The sequence below is a fragment of the Capricornis sumatraensis genome, chromosome 12 (genome assembly GCF_032405125.1).
Source record: "Capricornis sumatraensis isolate serow.1 chromosome 12, serow.2, whole genome shotgun sequence".
NCBI lineage: Eukaryota > Metazoa > Chordata > Mammalia > Artiodactyla > Bovidae > Capricornis > Capricornis sumatraensis.
In genome coordinates, this window is record NC_091080.1 from 3,674,861 (window position 1) to 3,692,356 (window position 17,496).

Here is a 17,496-nt window from a genome sequence, read left to right on the forward strand (position 1 = left end):
CGGTATCGACGGGAGAGGAATCCCGAGAGGCCCCCTAGCAACTCCCATGGGGACTGGCCGTTCCTGAGGCCACCAGGGCGGGTCCCTGAGGTCCCCGTCGTAACTCGAGAACACCTGCCACAACTCGAGAAAATCCAGGAAGTTCTCCCTTCCAGGCGAGATGAGGCCTATTTCCGATGAGGCGTCTGGAGACTAACGACACCTAACCTCTGGAACTTCGAAAGGGTCTTTCACACCCTTGCTGCAACTCAAGAAGTTCACCGCCATACCCGTCTCCACTCGCGAGGAAGCACGATGGTCCCGCCCACATCCAGAGGAGCCCCGTTTCCCCCTCGTAGCTCGAGATGAGGGATCCTTTCCCTGCTTTCAACGGGAAAGAATTCCCGGCGTTCCCGTCGCATCTAAAGAGGAGGCACTCTCAACAGGAAAGGCGAGAGGAACTCCATGGTGGTACCACCATTCCAAGAGTCCCCCAGATGTCTCAGTCCATTCCAGAGGAACCTCTTTGCCCTGCATTGGCTCATCTTTCACGCCGAGGATCGACTCACACCACGGTGGCACATGGGATAGCCCTGTGGGAAAGCCTCGAGGGAAAGCCTCGAGGGAAAACCACAGATCCTTTGATCCACGCGACGGGAAGCGTGACATTCCTGCTACAGCCTGGAAGGAAAGCGCACGTGCATGCCCCCACTCGAGACGAGGCCTGACTCCCCTGGGGAGACTCCACAAGTACCCAAAGATCCATGTCAGCCCCTGAGAGGAATCCTCGATTCCGGCCCTGACTCCACACAAGGTTTTTGGCCCCGGTATCGACAGGAGAGGATACCGAGAGGCCCCCTAGCAACTCGCATGGGGACTGGCCTCTCCTGAGGCCACCAGGGCGGGTCCCTGAGGTCCCCGTCGTAACTCGAGAACACCTGCCGCAACTCGAGAAAATCCAGGAAGTTCTCCCTTCCAGGCGAGATGCGGCCTATTTCCGATGAGGCGTCTGGAGACTAATGACACCTAACCTCTGGAACTTCGAAAGGGTCTTTCACACCCTTGCTGCAACTCAAGACGTTCACCGCCATACCCGTCTCCACTCGAGAGGAAGCACGATGGTCCCGCCCACATCCAGAGGAGCCCCGTTTCACCCTCGTAGCTCGAGATGAGGGATCCTTTCCCTGCTTTCAACGGGAAAGAATTCCCGGCGTTCCCGTCGCATCTCAAGAGGAGGCACTCTCAACAGGAAAGGCGAGAGGAACTCCATGGTCGTACCACCATTCCAAGAGTCCCCCAGATGTCTCAGTCCATTCCAGAGCAACCTCTTTGCCCTGCACTGGCTCATCTTTCACGCCGAGGATCGACTCACACCACGGTGGCACGTGGGACAGCCCTGTGGGAAAGCCTCAAGGGAAAGCCTCGAGGGAAAACCACAGATCCTTTGATCCAGGCGACGGGAAGCATGACATTGCTGCTATAGCCTGAAAGGAAAGCGCACGTGCATGCCCCCACTCGAGATGAGGCCTGACTACCCTGGGGAGACTCCAGAAGTACCCAAAGATCCATGTCAGCCCCTGAGAGGAATCCTCGGTTCCGGCCCTGACTCCACACAAGGTTTTTGGCCCCGGTATCGACGGGAGAGGAATCCCGAGAGGCCCCCTAGAAATTCGCATGGGGACTGGCCTCACCTGAGGCCACCAGGGCGGGTCCCTGAGGTCCCCGTCGTAACTCGAGAACACCTGTCCCAACTCGAGAAAATCCAGGAAGTTCTCCATTCCAGGCGAGAAGAATCCTATTTCCGATGAGGCGTTTGGAGACTAATGACACCTAACCTCTGGAACTTCGAAAGGGTCTTTCACACCCTTGCTGCAACTCAAGAAGTTCACCGCCATACCCGTCTCCACTCGAGAGGAAGCACGATGGTCCCGCCCACATCCAGAGGAGCCCCGTTTCCCCCTCGTAGCTCGAGATGAGGGATCCCTTCCCTGCTTTCAACGGGAAAGAATTCCCGGCGTTCCCGTCGCATCTCAAGAGGAGGCACTCTCAACAGGAAAGGCGAGAGGAACTCCATGGTGGTACCACCATTCCAAGAGTCCCCCAGATGTCTCAGTCCATTCCAGAGGAACCTCTTTGCCCTGCACTGGCTCATCTTTCACGCTGAGGATCGACTCACACCACGGTGGAACGTTGGACAGACCTGTGGGAAAGCCTCGAGGGAAAGCCTCGTGGGAAAACCACAGATCCTTTGATCAAGGCCACGGGAAGAGTGACATTGCTGCTACAGCCTGGAAGGAAAGCACACGTACCTGTCCCCACTCGAGACGAGGCCTGACTCCCCTGGGGAGACTCCAGAAGTACCCAAAGATCCATGTAAGCCCCAGAGAGGAAACCTCGGTTCCGGCCCTGACTCCACACAAGGTTTTTGGACCCGGTATCGACGGGAGAGGAATCCCAGAGTCCCTCTAGCAACTCGCATGGGGATTGGCCTTTCCTGAGGCCACCAGGGCTGGTACCTGAGGTCCCCGTCGTAACTGGAGAACACCTTCCGCAACTCGAGAAAATCCAGGAAGTTCTCCCTTCCAGGCGAGATGAGGCCTATTTCCGATGAGGCGTCTGGAGACTAATGACACCTAACCTCTGGAACTTCGAAAGGGTCTTTCACTCCCTTGCTGCAACTCAAGAAGTTCTCTGCCATACCCGTCTCCACTCGAGAGGAAGCACGATGGTCCCGCCCACATCCAGAGGAGCCCCGTTTCCCCCTCGTAGCTCGAGATGAGGGATCCTTTCCCTGCTTTCAACGGGAAAGAATTCCCGGCGTTCCCGTCGCATCTCAAGAGGAGGCACTCTCAACAGGAAAGGCGAGAGGAACTCCATGGTCATACCACCATTCCAAGAGTCCCCCAGATGTCTCAGTCCATTCCAGAGGAACCTCTTTGCCCTGCACTGGCTCATCTTTCACGCCGAGGATCGACTCACACCACGGTGGCACGTGGGACAGCCCTGTGGGAAAGCCTCGAGGGAAAGCCTCGAGGGAAAACCACAGATCCTTTGATCCACGCTACGGGAAGCGTGACATTGCTGCTACAGCCTGGAAGGAAAGCGCACGTGCATGCCCCCACTCGAGACGAGGCCTGACTCCCCTGGGGAGACTCCACAAGTACCCAAAGATCCATATCAGCCCCTGAGAGGAATCCTCGGTTCCGGCCCTGACTCCACACAAGGTTTTTGGCCCCGGTATCGACGGGAGAGGAATCCCGAGAGGCCCCCTAGCAACTCGCATGGGGACTGGCCTCTCCTGAGGCCACCAGGGCGGGTCCCTGAGGTCCCCGTCGTAACTCGAGAACACCTGCCGCAACTCGAGAAAATACAGGAAGTTCTCCCTTCCAGGCGAGATGAGGCCTATTTCCGATGAGGCGTCTGGAGACTAATGACACCTAACCTCTGGAACTTCGAAAGGGTCTTTCACACCCTTGCTGCAACTCAAGAAGTTCACCGCCATACCCGTCTCCACTCGAGAGGAAGCACGATGGTCCCGCCCACATCCAGAGGAGCCCCGTTTCACCCTCGTAGCTCGAGATGAGGGATCCTTTCCCTGCTTTCAACGGGAAAGAATTCCCGGCGTTCCCGTCGCATCTCAAAAGGAGGCACTCTCAACAGGAAAGGCGAGAGGAACTCCATGGTCGTACCACCATTCCAAGAGTCCCCCAGATGTCTCAGTCCATTCCAGAGCAACCTCTTTGCCCAGCACTGGCTCATCTTTCACGCCGAGGATCGACTCACACCACGGTGGCACGTGGGACAGCCCTGTGGGAAAGCCTCGAGGGAAAGCCTCGAGGGAAAACCACAGATCCTTTGATCCAGGCCACGGGAAGCGTGACATTGCTGCTACAGCCTGGAAGGAAAGCGCACGTGCATGCCCCCACTCGAGACGAGGCCTGACTCCCCTGGGGAGACTCCAGAAGTACCCAAAGATCCATGTCAGCCCCTGAGAGGAATCCTCGGTTCCGGCCCTGACTCCACACAAGGTTTTTGGCCCCGGTATCGACGGGAGAGGAATCCCGAGAGGCCCCCTAGCAACTCGCATGGGGACTGGCCTCTCCTGAGGCCACCAGGGCGGGTCCCTGAGGTCCCCGTCGTAACTCGAGAACACCTGCCGCAACTCGAGAAAATCCAGGAAGTTCTCCCTTCCAGGCGAGATGAGGCCTATTTCCGATGAGGCGTCTGGAGACTAATGACACCTAACCTCTGGAACTTCGAAAGGGTCTTTCACACCCTTGCTGCAACTCAAGAAGTTCACTGCCATACCCGTCTCCACTCGAGAGGAAGCACGATGGTCCCGCCCACATCCAGAGGAGCCCCGTTTCCCCCTCGTAGCTCGAGATGAGGGATCCTTTCCCTGCTTTCAAAGGGAAAGAATTCCCGGCGTTCCCGTCGCATCTCAAGAGGAGGCACTCTCAACAGGAAAGGCGAGAGGAACTCCATGGTCGTACCACCATTCCAAGAGTCCCCCAGATGTCTCAGTCCATTCCAGAGCAACCTCTTTGCCCTGCACTGGCTCATCTTTCACGCCGAGGATCGACTCACACCACGGTGGCACGTGGGACAGCCCTGTGGGAAAGCCTCGAGGCAAAGCCTTGAGGGAAAACCACAGATCCTTTGATCCACGCGACGGAAAGCGTGACATTGCTGCTACAGCCTGGAAGGAAAGCGCACGTGCATGCCCCCACTCGAGACGAGGCCTGTGTCCCCTGGCGAGACTCCAGAAGTACCCAAAGATCCATATCAGCCCCTGAGAGGAATCCTCGGTTCCGGCCCTGACTCCACACAAGGTTTTAGGCCCCGGTATCGACGGGAGAGGAATCCCGAGAGGCCCCCTAGCAACTCGCATGGGGACTGGCCTCTCCTGAGGCCACCAGGGCGGGTCCCTGAGGTCCCCGTCGTAACTCGAGATAACCTGCCGCAACTCGAGAAAATCCAGGAAGTTCTCCCTTCCAGGCGAGATGAGGCCTATTTCCGATGAGGCGTCTGGAGACTAATGACACCTAACCTCTGGAACTTCGAAAGGGTCTTTCACACCCTTGCTGCAACTCAAGAAGTTCACCGCCATACCCGTCTCCACTCGAGAGGAAGCACGATGGTCCCGCCCACATCCAGAGTAGCCCCGTTTCCCCCTCGTAGCTCGAGATTAGGGATCCTTTCCCTGCTTTCAACGGGAAAGAATTCCCGGCGTTCCCGTCGCATCTCAAGAGGAGGCACTCTCAACAGGAAAGGCGAGAGGAACTCCATGGTCGTACCACCATTCCAAGAGTCCCCCAGATGTCTCAGTCCATTTCAGAGGAACCTCTTTGCCCTGCACTGGCTCATCTTTCACGCCGAGGATCGACTCACACCACGGTGGCACGTGGGACAGCCCTGTGGGAAAGCCTCGAGGGAAAGCCTCGAGGGAAAACCACAGATCCTTTGATCCACGCGACGGGAAGCGTGACATTGCTGCTACAGCCTGGAAGGAAAGCGCACGTGCATGCCCCCACTCGAGACGAGGCCTGACTCCCTTGGGGAGACTGCAGAAGTACCCAAAGATCCATGTCAGCCCCTGAGAGGAATCCTCGCTTCCGGCCCTGACTCCACACAAGTTTTTTGGCCCTGGTATCAACGGGAGAGGAATCCCGAGAGGCCCCCTAGCAACTCGCATGGGGAGTGGCCTCTCCTGAGGCCACCAGGGCGGGTCCCTGAGGTCCCCGTCGTAACTCGAGAACACCTGCCGCAACTCGAGAAAATCCAGGAAGTTCTCCCTTCCAGGCGAGATGAGGCCTATTTCCGATGAGGCGTCTGGAGACTAATGACACCTAACCTCTGGAACTTCGAAAGGGTCTTTCACACCCTTGCTGCAACTCAAGAAGTTCACCAGCATACCCATCTCCACTCGAGAGGAAGCACGATGGACCCGCCAACATCCAGAGGAGCCCCGTTTCCCCCTCGAAGCTCGAGATGAGGGATCCTTTCCCTGCTTTCAACGGGAAAGAATTCCCGGCGTTCCCGTCGCGTCTCAAGAGGAGGCACTCTCAACAGGAAAGGCGAGAGGAACTCCATGGTCGTACCACCATTCCAAGAGTCCCCCAGATGTCTCAGTCCATTCCAGAGGAACCTCTTTGCCCTGCACTGGCTCATCTTTCACGCCGAGGATCGACTCACACCACGGTGGCACGTGGGACAGCCCTGTGGGAAACCCTCGAGGGAAAGCCTCGAGGGAAAACCACAGATCCTTTTATCCACGCCACGGGAAGCGTGACATTGCTGCTACAGCCTGGAAGGAAAGCGCACGTGCATGCCCCGACTCGAGACGAGGCCTGACTCCCTTGGGGACACTCCAGAAGTACCCAAAGGTCCATGTCAGCCCCTGAGAGGAATCCTCGGTTCCGGCCCTGACTCCAAAAAATGTTTTTGGGCCCGGTATCGACGGGAGAGGAATCCCGAGAGGCCCCCTAGCAACTCGCATGGGGACTGGCCTCTCCTGAGGCCACCAGGGCGGGTCCCTGAGGTCCCCGTCGTAACTCGAGAACACCTGCCGCAACTCGAGAAAATCCAGGAAGTTCTCCCTTCCAGGCGAGATTAGGCCTATTTCCGATGAGGCGTCTGGAGATAAATGACACCTAACTTCTGGAACTTCGAAAGGGTCTTTCACACCCTTGCTGCAACTCAAGAAGTTCACCGCCATACCCGTCTCAACTCGGGAGGAAGCACGATGGTCCCGCCCACATCCAGAGGAGTCCCGTTTCCCCCTCGTAGCTCGAGATGAGGGATCCTTTCCCTGCTTTCAACGGGAAAGAATTCCCGGCGTTCCCGTCGCATCTCAAGAGGAGGCACTCTCAACAGGAAAGGCGAGAGGAACTCCATGGTCGTACCACCATTCCAAGAGTCCCCCAGATGTCTCAGTCCATTCCAGAGGAACCTCTTTGCCCTGCACTGGCTCATCTTTCACGCCGAGGATCGACTCACACCACGGTGGCACGTGGGACAGCCCTGTGGGAAAGCCTCGAGGGAAAGCCTCGAGGGAAAACCACAGATCCTTTGATCCACGTGACGGGAAGCGTGACATTGCTGCTACAGCCTGGAAGGAAAGCGCACGTGCATGCCCCCACTCGAGACGAGGCCTGACTCCCCTGGGGAGACTCCACAAGTACCCAAAGATCCATGTCAGCCCCTGAGAGGAATCCTCGGTTCCGGCCCTGACTTCACACAAGGTTTTTGGCTCCGGTATCGACGGGAGAGGAATCCCGAGAGGCCCCCTAGCAACTCGCATGGGGACTGGCCGCTCCTGAGGCCACCAGGGCGGGTCCCTGAGGTTCCCGTCGTAACTCGGGAACACCTGCCGCAACTCGAGAAAATCCAGGAAGTTCTCCCTTCCAGGCGAGATGAGGCCTATTTCCGATGAGGCGTCTGGAGACTAATGACACCTAACCTCTGGAACTTCGAAAGGGTCTTTCACACCCTTGCTGCAACTCAAGAAGTTCACCGCCATACCCGTCTCCACTCGAGAGGAAGCACGATGGTCCCGCCCACATCCAGAGGAGCCCCGTTTTCCCCTCGGAGCTCGAAATTGGGGATCCTTTCCCTGCTTTCAACGGGAAAGAATTCCCGGCGTTCCCGTCGCATCTCAAGAGGAGGCACTCTCAACAGGAAAGGCGAGAGGAACTCCATGGTCGTACCACCATTCCAAGAGTCCCCCAGATGTCTCAGTCCATTCCAGAGGAAACTCTTTGCCCTGCACTGGCTCATCTTTCACGCCGAGGATCGACTCACACCACGGTGGCACGTGGGACAGCCGTGTGGGAAAGCCTCGAGGGAAAGCCTCGAGGGAAAACAACAGACCCTTTGATCAACGCTACGGGAAGCGTGACATTGCTGCTACAGCCTGGAAGGAAAGCGCACGTGCATGCCCCCACTCGAGACGAGGCCTGTGTCCCCTGGCGAGACTCCAGAAGTACCCAAAGATCCATATCAGCCCCTGAGAGGAATCCTCGGTTCCGGCCCTGACTCCACACAAGGTTTTAGGCCCCGGTATCGACGGGAGAGGAATCCCGAGAGGCCCCCTAGCAACTCGCATGGGGACTGGCCTCTCCTGAGGCCACCAGGGCGGGTCCCTGAGGTCCCCGTCGTAACTCGGGATAACCTGCCGCAACTCGAGAAAATCCAGGAAGTTCTCCCTTCCAGGCGAGATGAGGCCTATTTCCGATGAGGCGTCTGGAGATAAATGACACCTAACTTCTGGAACTTCGAAAGGGTCTTTCACACCCTTGCTGCAACTCAAGAAGTTCACTGCCATACCCGTCTCAACTCGGGAGGAAGCACGATGGTCCCGCCCACATCCAGAGGAGTCCCGTTTCCCCCTCGTAGCTCGAGATGAGGGATCCTTTCCCTGCTTTCAACGGGAAAGAATTCCCGGCGTTCCCGTCGCATCTCAAGAGGAGGTACTCTCAACAGGAAAGGCGAGAGGAACTCCATGGTCGTACCACCATTCCAAGAGTCCCCCAGATGTCTCAGTCCATTACAGAGGAACCTCTTTGCCCTGCACTGGCTCATCTTTCACGCCGAGGATCGACTCACACCACGGTGGCACGTGGGACAGCCCTGTGGGAAAGCCTCGAGGGAAAGACTCAAGGGAAAACCACAGATCCTTTGATCCACGCCACGGGAAGCGTGCCATTGCTGCTACAGCCTGGAAGGAAAGCGCAAGTGCATGCCCCCACACGAGACGAGGCCTGACTCCCCTGGGGAGACTCCAGAAATACCCAAAGATCCATGTCAGCACCTGAGAGGAATCCTCGGTTCCGGCCCTGACTCCACACAAGGTTTTTGGACCCGGTATCGACGGGAGAGGAATCCCGAGAGGCCCCCTAGCAACTCGCATGGGGACTGGCCTCTCCTGAGGCCACCAGGGCGGGTCCCTGAGGTCCCCGTCGTAACTCGAGAACACCTGCCGCAACTCGAGAAAATCCAGGAAGTTCTCCCTTCCAGGCGAGATGAGGCCTATTTCCGATGAGGCGTCTGGAGACTAATGACACCTAACCTCTGGAACTTCGAAAGGGTCTTTCACATCCTTGCTGCAACTCAAGAAGTTCACCGCCATAACCGTCTCCAGTCGAGAGGAAGCACGATGGTCCCGCCCACATCCAGAGGAGCCTCGTTTCCCCCTCGGAGCTCGAGATGAGGGATCCTTTCCCTGCTTTCAACGGGAAAGAATTCCCGGCGTTCCCGTCGCATCTCAATAGGAGGCACTCTCAACAGGAAAGGCGAGAGGAACTCCATGGTCGTACCACCATTCCAAGAGTCCACCAGATGTCTCAGTCCATTCCAGAGGAACCTCTTTGCCCTGCACTGGCTCATCTTTCACGCCGAGGATCGACTCACACCACGGTGGCACGTGGGACAGCCCTATGGGAAAGCCTCGAGGGAAAGCCTCGAGGGAAAACCACAGATCCTTTGATCCACGTGACGGGAAGCGTGACATTGCTGCTACAGCCTGGAAGGAAAGCGCACGTGCATGCCCCCACTCGAGACGAGGCCTGACTCCCCTGGGGAGACTCCACAAGTACCCAAAGATCCATGTCAGCCCCTGAGAGGAATCCTCGGTTCCGGCCCTGACTTCACACAAGGTTTTTGGCTCCGGTATCGACGGGAGAGGAATCCCGAGAGGCCCCCTAGCACCTCGCATGGGGACTGGCCTCTCCTGAGGCCACCAGAGCGGGTCCCTGAGGTCCCCGTCGTAACTTGAGAACACCTGCCGCAACTCGAGAAAATCCAGGAAGTTCTCCCTTCCAGGCGAGATGAGGCCTATTTCCGATGAGGCGTCTGGAGACTAATGACACCTAACCTCTGGAACTTCGAAAGGGTCTTTCACAACCTTGCTGCAACTCAAGAAGTTCACCGCCATACCCGTGTCCACTCGAGAGGAAGCACGATGGTCCCGCCCACATCCAGAGGAGCCCCGTTTCCCCCTCGTAGCTCGAGATGAGGGATCCTTTCCCTGCTTTCAACGGGAAAGAATTCCCGGCGTTCCCGTCGCATCTCAAGAGGAGGCACTCTCAACAGGAAAGGCGAGAGGAACTCCATGGTCGTACCACCATTCCAAGAGTCCCCCAGATGTCTCAGTGCATTCCAGAGGAACCTCTTTGCCCTGCACTGGCTCATCTTTCACGCCGAGGATCGACTCACACCACGGTGGCACGTGGGACAGCCCTGTGGGAAAGCCTCGAGGGAAAGCCTCGATGGAAAACCACAGATCCTTTGATCCACGCGACGGGAAGCGTGACATTGCTGCTACAGCCTGGAAGGAAAGCACACGTGCATGCCCCCACTCGAGACGAGGCCTGACTCCCCTGGGGAGACTCCAGAAGTACCCAAAGATCCATGTCAGCCCCTGAGAGGAATCCTCGGTTCCGGCCCTGACTCCACCAAAGGGTTTTGGCCCCGGTATCGACGGAAGAGTAATCCCGAGAAGCCCCCTAGCAACTCGCATGGGGACTGGCCTCTCCTGAGGCCACCAGGGCGGGTCCCTGTGGTCCCCGTCGTAACTCGAGAACACCTGCCGCAACTCGAGAAATCCAGGAAGTTCTCCCTTCCAGGCGAGATGAGGCCTATTTCCGATGAGGCGTCTGGAGACTAATGACACCTAAATTCTGGAACTTCGAAAGGGTCTTTCACACCCTTGCTGCAACTCAAGAAGTTCACCGCCATACCCGTGTCCACTCAAGAGGAAGCACGATGGTCCCGCCCACATCCAGAGGAGCACCGTTTCCCCCTCGTAGCTCGAGATGAGGGATCCTTTCCCTGCTTTCAACGGGAAAGAATTCCCGGCGTTCCCATCGCATCTCAAGAGGAGGCACTCTCAGCAGGAAAGGCGAGAGGAACTCCATGGTCGTACCACCATTCCAAGAGTCCCCCAGATGTCTCAGTCCATTCCAGAGGAACCTCTTTGCCCTGCACTGGCTCATCTATCACGCCGAGGATCGACTGACACCATGGTGGCACGTGGGACAGCCCTGTGGGAAAGCCTCGATGGAAAGCCTCGAGGGAAAACCACAGATCCTTTGATCCACGCCACGGGAAGCGTGACATTGCTGCTACAGCCTGGAAGGAAAGCGCACGTGCATGCCCCCAGTCGAGACGAGGCTTGACTCCCCTGGGGAGACTCCAGAAGTACTCAAAGATCCATGTCAGCCCATGAGAGGAATCCTCGGTTCCGGCCCGGACTCCACCAAAGGTTTTTGGCCCCGGTATCGACGGGAGAGGAATCCCGAGAGGCCCCCTAGCAACTCGCATGGGGACTGGCCTCTCCTGAGGCCACCAGGGCGGGTCCCTGAGGTCCCCGTCGTAACTCGAGAACACCTGCCGCAACTCGAGAAAATCCAGGAAGTTCTCCCTTCCAGGCGAGATGAGGCCTATTTCCGATGAGGCGTCTGGAGACTAATGACACCTAACCTCTGGAACTTCGAAAGGGTCTTTCACACCCTTGCTGCGACTCAAGAAGTTCACCGCCATACCCGTGTCCACTCGAGAGGAAGCACGATGGTCCCGCCCACATCCAGAGGAGCACCGTTTCCCCCTCGTAGCTCGAGATGAGGGATCCTTTCCCTGCTTTCAACGGGAAAGAATTCCCGGCGTTCCCGTCGCATCTCAAGAGGAGGCACTCTCAACAGGAAAGGCGAGAGGAACTCCATGGTCGTACCACCATTCCAAGAGTCCCCCAGATGTCTCAGTGCATTCCAGAGGAACCTCTTTGCCCTGCACTGGCTCATCTTTCACGCCGAGGATTGACTCACACCACGGTGGCACGTGGGACAGCCCTGTGGGAAAGCCTCGAGGGAAAGCCTCGAGGGAAAACCACAGATCCTTTGATCCACGCGATGGGAAGCGTGACATTGCTGCTACAGCCTGGAAGGAAAGCGCACGTGCATGCCCCCACTCGAGACGAGGCCTGACTCCCCTGGGGAGACTCCACAAGTACCCAAAGATCCATGTCAGCCCCTGAGAGGAATCCTCGGTTCCGGCCCTGACTCCACCAAAGGGTTTTGGCCCCGGTATCAACGGAAGAGTAATCCCGAGAGGCCCCCTAGCAACTCGCATGGGGACTGGCCTCTCCTGAGGCCACCAGGGCGGGTCCCTGAGGTCCCCATCGTAACTCGAGAACACCTGCCGCAACTCGAGAAATCCAGGAAGTTCTCCCTTCCAGGCGAGATGAGGCCTATTTCCGATGAGGCGTCTGGAGACTAATGACACCTAAACTCTGGAACTTCGAAAGGGTCTTTCACACCCTTGCTGCAACTCAAGAAGTTCACCGCCATACCCGTGTCCACTCAAGAGGAAGCACGATGGTCCCGCCCACATCCAGAGGAGCACCGTTTCCCCCTCGTAGCTCGAGATGAGGGATCCTTTCCCTGCTTTCAACGGGAAATAATTCCCGGCGTTCCCGTCGCATCTCAAGAGGAGGCACTCTCAGCAGGAAAGGCGAGAGGAACTCCATGGTCGTACCACCATTCCAAGAGTCCCCCAGATGTCTCAGTCCATTCCAGAGGAACCTCTTTGCCCTGCACTGGCTCATCTATCACGCCGAGGATCGACTCACACCATGGTGGCACGTGGGACAGCCCTGTGGGAAAGCCTCGATGGAAAGCCTCGAGGGAAAACCACAGATCCTTTGATCCACGCCACGGGAAGCGTGACATTGCTGCTACAGCCTGGAAGGAAAGCGCACGTGCATGCCCCCAGTCGAGACGAGGCCTGACTCCCCTGGGAGACTCCAGAAGTACTCAAAGATCCATGTCAGCCCCTGAGAGGAATCCTCGGTTCCGGCCCTGACTCCACCAAAGGTTTTTGGCCCCGGTATCGACGGGAGAGGAATCCCGAGAGGCCCCCTAGCAACTCGCATGGGGACTGGCCTCTCCTGAGGCCACCAGGGAGGGTCCCTGAGGTCCCCGTCGTAACTCGAGAACACCTGCCGCAACTCGAGAAAATCCAGGAAGTTCTCCCTTCCAGGCGAGATGAGGCCTATTTCCGATGAGGCGTCTGGAGACTAATGACACCTAACCTCTGGAACTTCGAAAGGGTCTTTCACACCCTTGCTGCGACTCAAGAAGTTCACCGCCATACCCGTGTCCACTCGAGAGGAAGCACGATGGTCCCGCCCACATCCAGAGGAGCACCGTTTCCCCCTCGTAGCTCGAAATGAGGGAACCTTTCCATGCTTTCAACGGGAAAGAATTCCCGGCGTTCCCGCCGCATCTCAAGAGGAGGCACTCTCAGCAGGAAAGACGAGAGGAACTCCATGGTCGTACCACCATTCCAAGAGTCCCCCAGATGTCTCAGTCCATTCCAGAGGAACCTCTTTGCCCTGCACTGGCTCATCTATCACGCCGAGGATCGACTCACACCATGGTGGCACGTGGGACAGCCCTGTGGGAAAGCCTCGATGCAAAGCCTCGAGGGAAAACCACAGATCCTTTGATCCACGCCACGGGAAGCGTGACATTGCTGCTACAGCCTGGAAGGAAAGCGCACGTGCATGCCCCCAGTCGAGACGAGGCCTGACTCCCCTGGGGAGACTCCAGAAGTACTCAAAGATCCATGTCAGCCCCTGAGAGGAATCCTCGGTTCCGGCCCTGACTCCACCAAAGGTTTTTGGCCCCGGTATCGACGGGAGAGGAATCCCGAGAGGCCCCCTAGCAACTCGCATGGGGACTGGCCTCTCCTGAGGCCACCAGGGCGGGTCCCTGAGGTCCCCGTCGTAACTCGAGAACACCTGCCGCAACTCGAGAAAATCCAGGAAGTTCTCCCTTCCAGGCGAGATGAGGCCTATTTCCGATGAGGCGTCTGGAGACTAATGACACCTAACCTCTGGAACTTCGAAAGGGTCTTTCACACCCTTGCTGCGACTCAAGAAGTTCACCGCCATACCCGTGTCCACTCGAGAGGAAGCACGATGGTCCCGCCCACATCCAGAGGAGCACCGTTTCCCCCTCGTAGCTCGAGATGAGGGAACCTTTCCATGCTTTCAACGGGAAAGAATTCCCGGCGTTCCCGTCGCATCTCAAGAGGAGGCACTCTCAACAGGAAAGGCGAGAGGAACTCCATGGTCGTACCACCATTCCAAGAGTCCCCCAGATGTCTCAGTCCATTCCAGAGGAACCTCTTTGCCCTGCACTGGCTCATCTTTCACGCCGAGGATCGACTCACACCACGGTGGCACGTGGGACAGCCCTGTGGGAAAGCCTCGAGGGAAAACCACACATCATTTGATCCACGCGACGGGAAGCGTGACATTGCTGCTACAGCCTGGAAGGAAAGTGCACGTGCATGCCCCCACTCGAGACGAGGCCTGACTCCCCTGGGGAGACTCCAGAAGTACCCAAAGATCCATGTCAGCCCCTGAGAGGAATCCTCGGTTCCGGCCCTGACTCCACACAAGGTTTTTGGCCCCGGTATCGACGGGAGAGGAATCCCGAGAGGCCCCCTAGCAACTCGCATAGGGACTGGCCTGTCCTGAGGCCACCAGGGCGGGTCCCTGAGGTCCCCGTCGTAACTCGAGAACACCTGCCGCAACTCGAGAAAATCCAGGAAGTTCTCCCTTCCAGGCGAGATGAGGCCTATTTCCGATGAGGCGTCTGGAGAATAATGACACCTAACCTCTGGAACTTCGAAAGGGTCTTTCACAGCCTTGCTGCAACTCAAGAAGTTCACCACCATACCCGTCTGCACTAGAGAGGAAGCACGATGGTCCCGCCCACATCCAGAGGAGCCCCGTTTCCCCCTCGTAGCTCGAGATGAGGGATCCTTTCCCTGCTTTCAACGGGAAAGAATTCCCGGCGTTCCCGTCGCGTCTCAAGAGGAGGCACTCTCAACAGGAAAGGCGAGAGGAACTCCATGGTCGTACCACCATTCCAAGAGTCCCCCAGATGTCTCAGTCCATTCCAGAGGAACCTCTTTGCCCTGCACTGGCTCATCTTTCACGCCGAGGATCGACTCACACCACGGTGGCACGTGGGACAGCCCTGTGGGAAAGCCTCGAGGGAAAGTCTCGAGGGAAAATCACAGATCCTTTGATCCACGCGACGGGAAGCGTGACATTGCTGCTACAGCCTGGAAGGAAAGCGCACGTGCATGCCCCCACTCGAGACGAGGCCTGACTCCCCTGGGGAGACTCCAGAAGTACCCAAAGTTCCATGTCAGCCCCTGAGAGGAATCCTCGGTTCCGGCCCTGACTCCACACAAGGTTTTTGGCCCCGGTATCAACGGGAGAGGAATCCCGAGAGGCCCCCTAGCAACTCGCCTAGGGACTGGCCTTTCCTGAGGCCACCAGGGCGGGTCCCTGAGGTCCCCGTCGTAACTCGAGAACACCGGCCGCAACTCGAGAAAATCCAGGAAGTTCTCCCTTCCAGGCGAGATGAGGCCTATTTCCGATGAGGCGTCTGGAGACTAATGACACCTAACCTCTGGAACTTCGAAAGGGTCTTTCACACCCTTGCTGCAACTCAAGAAGTTCACCGCCATACCCGTGTCCACTCGAGAGGAAGCACGATGGTCCCGCCCACATCCAGAGGAGCCCCGTTTCCCCCTCGTAGCTCTAGATGAGGGATCCTTTCCCTGCTTTCAACGGGAAAGAATTCCCGGCGTTCCCGTCGCATCTCAAGAGGAGGCACTCTCAACAGGAAAGGCGAGAGGAACTCCATGGTCGTACCACCATTCCAAGAGTCCCCCAGATGTCTCAGTGCATTCCAGAGGAACCTCTTTGCCCTGCACTGGCTCATCTTTCACGCCGAGGATCGACTCACACCACGGTGGCACGTGGGACAGCCCTGTGTGAAAGCCTCGAGGGAAAGCCTCGAGGGAAAACCACAGGTCGTTTGATCCACGCGACGGGAAGCGTGACATTGCTGCTACAGCCTTGGAAGGAAAGCGCACGTGCATGCCCCCACTCGAGACGATGCCTGACTCCCCTGGGGAGACTCCAGAAGTACCCAAAGATCCATGTCAGCCCCTGAGAGGAATCCTCGGTTCCGGCCCTGACTCCACCAAAGGGTTTTGGCCCCGGTATCGACGGAAGAGTAATCCCGAGAGGCCCCCTAGCAACTCGCATGGGGACTGGCCTCTCCTGAGGCCACCAGGGCGGGTCCCTGAGGTCCCCGTCGTAACTCGAGAACACCTGCCGCAACTCGAGAAATCCAGGAAGTTCTCCCTTTCAGGCGAGATGAGGCCTATTTCCGATGAGGCGTCTGGAGACTAATGACACCTAACCTCTGGAACTTTGAAAGGGTCTTTCACACCCTTGCTGCAACTCAAGAAGTTCACGGCCATACCCGTGTCCACTCGAGAGGAAGCACGATGGTCCCGCCCACATCCAGAGGAGCACCGTTTCCCCCTCGTAGCTCGAGATGAGGGAACCTTTCCATGCTTTCAACGGGAAAGAATTCCCGGCGTTCCCGTCGAATCTCAAGAGGAGGCACTCTCAACAGGAAAGGCAAGAGGAACTCCATGGTCGTACCACCATTCCAAGAGTCCCCCAGATGTCTCAGTCCATTCCAGAAGAACCTCTTTGCCCTGCACTGGCTCATCTTTCACGCCGAGGATCGACTCACACCATGGTGGCACGTGGGACAGCCCTGTGGGAAAGCCTCAAGGGAAAGCCTCGAGGGAAAACCACAGATCCTTTGATCCACGCGACGGGAAGCGTGACATTGCTGCTACAGCCTGGAAGGAAAGCGCATGAGCATGCCCCCACTCGAGACGAGGCCTGACTCCCCTGGGGAGACTCCAGAAGTACTCAAAGATCCATGTCAGCCCCTGAGAGGAATCCTCGGTTCCGGCCCTGACTCCACCAAATGTTTTTGGCCCCGGTATCGACGGGAGAGGAATCCCGAGAGGCCTCCTAGCAACTCGCATGGGGACTGCCCTCTCCTAAGGCCACCAGGGCGGGTCCCTGAGGTCCCCGTCGTAACTCGAGAACACCTGCCGCAACTCGAGAAAATCCAGGAAGTTCTCCCTTCCAGGCGAGATGAGGCCTATTTCCGATGAGGCGTCTGGAGACTAATGACACCTAAACTCTGGAACTTCGAAAGGGTCTTTCACACCCTTGCTGCAACTCAAGAAGTTCACCGCCATACCCGTCTCCACTCGAGAGGAAGCACGATGGTCCCGCCCACATCCAGAGGAGCCCCGTTTCCCCCTCGTAGCTCGAGATGAGGGATCCTTTCCCTGCTTTCAACGGGAAAGAATTCCCGGCGTTCCCGTCGCATCTCAAGAGGAGGCACTCTCAACAGGAAAGGAGAGAGGAACTCCATGGTCGTACCACCATTCCAAGAGTCCCCCAGATGTCTCAGTCCATTCCAGAGGAACCTCTTTGCCCTGCACTGGCTCATTTTTCACGCCGAGAATCGACTCACACCACGGTGTCACGTGGGACAGCCCTGTGGGAAAGACTCGAGGGAAAGCCTCGAGGGAAAACCGCAGATCCTTTGATCCACG